Below are 5,875 nucleotides of genomic sequence, written 5' to 3'. Positions count from 1 at the left end.
CTGAAATTAATAGAAAAAAATGGCAGGGGATTTCTACAAACATTTTTGCTGAAGAAGACATACAAACGGCCAACAAGTACATGAAAATGTAGTGGAAAGTCTTCAGGGAAAACCCAATCAGATTCACAATGAGTTATCACCACACACCTGTTAGAATGGCTATCATCAAGAAGAGTACCAAGTGTGAAGCAAAGGAAATCCTTGTACAACATGGGTAGGATTATAAGTTGGTATAGCCAAGATGGAGAACAGTTATATTCTTTAAAAATATAACTGCCATCTAATACAGAAAAAATACCACTTCTTGGTATATATTCAAAGGAAGTGAAAATAGAATATGGAAAAGATATCTACACTCCCCATGACCATTGCAGCATTTTTCATAATAGCCAAGACACAAAAATAACATGTCCTTCAACACATGAATGGATAAAGATGATTTTATATACACAATCATATGTTATTCAACCACAAGAAAGAAGAAAATTCTTCCATTTGTGAAAACATACATGGTTCTTGAAAGCATCATGTCAAGTGGGAGTCATCAGACAGACAACAATAAATACTGTATAATAATATAACATACATGGAATCTTAGAAAGCTTAATTCATAGACACAGAGAGTAGAATGGTGAAATAAGAGCCTTAGGATTTTGGAAAATAAGGATATGTTGATCACAGGGTATAAACTTGGAGTTAAAAGATGAATAATTCTGCAGATCTGGAGATTACCATGATTACAGTCAACAATACTTCAAAGTTGATAAGAGACAATATCTTAAATGTTCTCACCACAAAAAATTAATGATTACGTGACATGGTAGGAGTTTATCTAGTGTTATGGTGTTAATCTTATTGTAGTATGTAAATGTATACAATTAACATGTTGTACAACTTAAAACCTCACAATGTTTATTTAAATTGTATTTCACTAAAAATAACCCCCTCCAAAGGCAAAGTTGTTAAGGAAATGTAAATGAAAACCACAATGAGATACTAGTCTATACCTAACCAAGTGGCTAACATCATCAAGACTAATCACACACACCAAGTGTTGGTGAGGGTGTGGAGCAACTGGAACTCCCAGGCACCACTGGTGGGAATGTAAAGGAGGACAATATTTTGGCAAAGAATTTGGCAGACTCTTTAAAAGTCAAAAACCTTGTAACCTTATGAACTACCCTGTGTTCCAAACCTTCCACTGCCCGGCATTCACCCAAGTGAAATGTATGCATATGCTTGAGAATGACATGTGTATGAATATTTGTGGCAGCTTTATTTTGTATATCTGCAAACTGGAAATAATGTAAATGTTCAAGGACAGGCAGATGAATCACAAATTATGGCTTATCCACACAATGGATATTAGTCAGCAATAAAAAGTAAGGAAGTACTGCTACACACAACAACATGGATGTTTCTCAAAATAATTTTGCTGAATTACAGAGAAGTCAGGGTACATATGGCACAGTCCATCTATGAAAAGTTCTAGAAAAAGCAAACTAATCTACAGTGATAACAGATCATCAGATGCCTGGGGAGAGGGGAAGGGAGGAATAGGTGGAATCTTTGGGGGGTGATGGATGTTCACTATTTTGATTGTGAAGATCATTTCAGGGTTGACAAGGTTTGGAGGAGCAGAGAGGAAACATGAGAATCCATGAGGGCACCCACCTTCATCCCCTGTGGTAGACACTGTGCAGGGCCAGGTCCTGGGGGAGTATGTCAGCCTAGAAGGCTTGGCACAGCCTGCGGCCGTTTTCCTGGAAGTCCCCTTTGCCAAGCCGCCAGTCGGACCCCTGAGGTTTGCTCGTCCGCAGCCTGCAGAGCCATGGACCTTCCTGAAGAACGCCACCTCCTACTCTCCTATGTGCTCCCAAGATGCCCTGTCAGCCCCGGTGCTCTGGGAACTCTTTTCCATCAGAAAGGAGAACATTCCTCTCAAGTTCTCCGAAGACTGCCTTTACCTAAACATGTACACTCCCGCTGACTTGAGGAGGAAGAGGAGGCTGCTGGTGATGGTGTGGATCCAGGGGGTGCTCTGGTGATGGGCGGGGCATTAACCTATGATGGGCTGTCCCTCTCTGCCCATGAAAACGTGGTGGTCGTGATCATTCGGTACCGCCTGGGTATCTAGGGATTCTTCAGCACAGGGGATGCACACAGCCGGGGCAACTGGGGTCACTTAGACCAGCTGGCTGTGCTGCGCTGGGTCCAGGAGAACATTGCCAATTTTGGAGGCGACCCAGGTTCCGTGACCATCTTCGGGGAGTCTGCGGGAGGTGAAAGTGTCTCTGTTCTTGTGTTATCTCCCCTGGCCAAGAATCTCTTCCACCCGGCCATCTCCCAGAGTGGTGTGTCCCTCACCTCTGGCCTGGTCAAGAAAGACATCAAGGCCACAGCTCAGCAAATCGCTACCTTTGCCGGCTGTCAAACCACCACCTCGGCGGTCATGGTGCACTGCCTGCGCCAGAAGTCGGAGGATGAGCTCCTGGAGACATCGCTGAAGATGAATTTTTTCCATCTTGATTTACATGGAGACCCCCGAGAGAGCCAGCCCTTCCAGTCCTCTGTGGTTGATGGAGTGCTGCTGCTGAAGATGCCGGAGGAGCTTCTAGCTGAAAAGCAGCTCAACTCCGTTTCGTACATCGTCGGAATCAACCAGCAAGAGTTCGGCTGGATTCTTCCAATGAAGATGGGTTACCCAATCTCTGAAGGCAAATTGGACCAGAAGATGACCTCATCACTCAATGGTAGTCCTACTCCTTCACTAACATCCCTGAGGCACTGATCCCAGTGGTCATTGAGAAGTATTTAGGAGTGACAGATGACCCTGTCAAAAAGAAAGACCGGTTCTTGGATTTGCTGGGAGATGTGGCATTTGGTGTCCCAGCTGTGACTGTGGAGTGGCCACAGAGATGCCGGAGCCGCCACCTACATGTATGAGTTTCGGTAGCGCCCAAGCTTCTCGGCAGTCACGAGGCCCAAGATGGTGATAGGGGACCACCGGGATGAAATCTTCTCAGTCTTCGGGGCTCCATTTTTAAAAGACGCTGCCTCCGAAGAGATCAAACTCAGCAAGATGATGATGAAATTCTGGGCCAACTTCGCTCGGAATGGGAACCCCAACGGGGAGGGGCTGCCCCATTGGCCCGTGTATGACCAGAAGGAAGGGTACCTGCAGATTGGCGCACCCACCCAGGCAGCCCAGAAGCTGAAAGATGAGGAAGTGGTGTTTTTCACCGAGCTCCTTGCCAAGGACACAGCCAGGACGTCACCCCAAACGGAGTATATAGAGCTGTGAAGGGGAGGCCCATCCAGCTTCTAGGATCTGGGGGAGCTTAGGGGTAATTCTACAGAAGGTGTTTAGGGCCAAAAAGGTACCTTAGTGTCTGGTGGGAGTGGACAGAGACCACGGAAGGGGAGCTTCTACACCTGTAGCCTTAATTTTGGAAATAATGTTCTTTCGGTGAAAAAAACAAACAAAAACACATACATATGTTAAATCTATCAGACTGCACAGTTCAGTATGTGAAATTTATTATATGTGAATTATACCTCAGCAAAGTTGTTGGGAAAAAATTGTAAACTTTAGTTGTTATTTTTGCTAGTATATATTGACCTTATATTCTGTTATTATGATGCATTCCTTATTCATTTTAGTAATTGCATTTTAAAATATATACTTCTTAGGCTATTTTGCAGAAAACATTTGCTAACAGAAACAATGTTATTTCTCTTTTACTTCTCTTTTTACATCTTACACTCCCCTGCCCTTCTGCTTTTTCTTGTTCTGTCCTTCACTGCACTGTCTCAGACCTCCTCTTATTATGGGAAAGCAATCAAAACCACAGCATAAATTATGCAGGCTGCTGTGATGCCCTTCCTCACACTGTCTACTTACATTTTAGTCATCAAAGATTTTTTTTTTTTATCAAGAATACCTGTCTATTGAGCTGGTCATATGATTTTTTCTTTTAATCTGTTAATGTAGTGAATTAAATTTCTTAGTTTTCAAATGCTGAATCAGCCTTGAGTTCTGAAAAATCCTACTTCATACAAATCTTTAAAAAATACTGCTGTATTCAAATCTCTGATATTTGATCAATGAATGATACAGCCCTTTTATGTAACAGATTTTCATTAACTATTTGAAAATGCTTCTGTCTTTATTCTATGCTTATCTGGTACAGGCACTTGTAAGCATTTGTATATAACAAATTACAATGGGGCCTTGACTTACGAGTTTAATTCGTTAGGAGACGGAGCTCATTAAGGAGCTCGTTAACTCAAATTACTCTGTCAACTCAAAGCAAAAAATCAGCGGAAAAACCGCTCATATCTGGGAAAAACTCGTTAGTCAGGACACTCATAAGTCAAGGCACCACTGTATTTAACAACTGTAAGCAGCAATTTTATTTTAATTCACTTTTTTGTCTTTCTTTCCTTTTTTCTTTCTTTCTTCTTCTTTTTTTTTTTTTTTTTTTTTTACAAATTAGCTAACTTATAATCGGATAATATATGCAATTTTTTAAGGTCCCTCACATACTAAGCCACAGAGCTAAGACCTGAAGCACAGTTGTCTCTCTCTATTAGTAGATGCTTTTGTTGTTATTATTAATCTTCACTGGATAATATTTCTTCCATAGATTTTTTGAGAGAGTAGGAGGAGTTTGGAGATAAAGAGAGAAACATAGATGCGAGAGAGACACATGGATTGGTCGCCTATCCCAGTTGCCCTGCTAGGGGCTGGGGATCAAATCTGCAACCCAGGTGTGTGAGCTGGATGCAGGATCAAACCTAAACACTTGAGTGCGTGGTCTGATGCATTAATCACTGAGAAAAACCGGACAAGCTTGGCTCTGGAATCTTACTAGTAAGACTAAGCTGTCATTATCATTGTAGAGTTTACTTTCCTTCTTTTGAGACTGGATCACAGAAATCTGAAACAAACTGAATTTCCAAAATAAGTGCAATTTAAGTGTGTGAATAAAAGTAGCCACAGACTGGTTTGTATGTACTTCAACTAACTATGAAAGGTCTGGTGTAGCGAAAAAAGAAGAATGATATAATAGTGATCCTGAGATTGTTCTGTGGTTCTAGCTGTCACTCTCCAATATAGCTGCATGTTATTACCATCTTAGAAACTTCAACAAAAATACTGGTTACTAGGATCTCATCTAAAAATTGAATTGCAACCTTGGGGAAGGAACATGGGCACAGGTATTTTACAATTTCTCCATGTGCTTCTCATAGCTATCTATGTTTTAAAACTAGCGAGTTTCCAGACATATTTGAAAATTGTACTTTCTGACATTCTTATCCTGCCTTATCTCCTGATCCTACACAGCTCCCTTGCTTAGAAAGACTTCATGTTTTGTCTATGTTAGAATCTATAGACATATTTATCATTTTCAACCATCCCCATTCATTGTGCCCATCAGATAAAATTGTCCTCTAAACTTTCTGCTATAGGATAGCTTTGAGGACCTCTGTGTGTGGCCATTTCCCAGTCACTGCCAGGGGATATGATCCCTCTGAGTCTTATCTCTCCTGACATTTGCTTTCCTACATAGCAGTATTTAAAATACACTCCTCAACATAGAGGAGCTGGCTGAGGCAGCACAAGTAAACAAGACATCCACAGTCTGCCTTTGTATTGTGTCTTCTTGAGGTGGGTAACATGGGGCATACATTGTTGTGTTTTCTTCTGTACAGTATGGCTGTCATAACTATTCCAGCTCTGGTCTTTCTAAGATTAATTGCTCCTGGTTCTCTGAAGGATAAAATGAGCATTCAAAATGGAATGTATTCTTAAATGCTACAGATCTCTTGAGCTTTATTCCATATGTACTGTTTAACATGTTTACGTTTA

General features: G+C 41.4%; 1 pseudogene; it reads left to right on the top strand.

The window, feature by feature from the left end:
* The first annotated feature begins 210 nt into the window (after positions 1-210).
* LOC132236163 (liver carboxylesterase 1-like) lies at positions 211-3,489 on the top strand (annotated as a pseudogene).
* The last annotated feature ends 2,386 nt before the right edge of the window (positions 3,490-5,875 follow it).

The sequence above is a fragment of the Myotis daubentonii genome, chromosome 5 (genome assembly GCF_963259705.1).
Source record: "Myotis daubentonii chromosome 5, mMyoDau2.1, whole genome shotgun sequence".
Lineage (NCBI taxonomy): Eukaryota > Metazoa > Chordata > Mammalia > Chiroptera > Vespertilionidae > Myotis > Myotis daubentonii.
The sequence above is the reverse complement of the archived record's forward strand: the minus strand, read 5'-3'. Positions and strand labels throughout refer to the sequence as shown.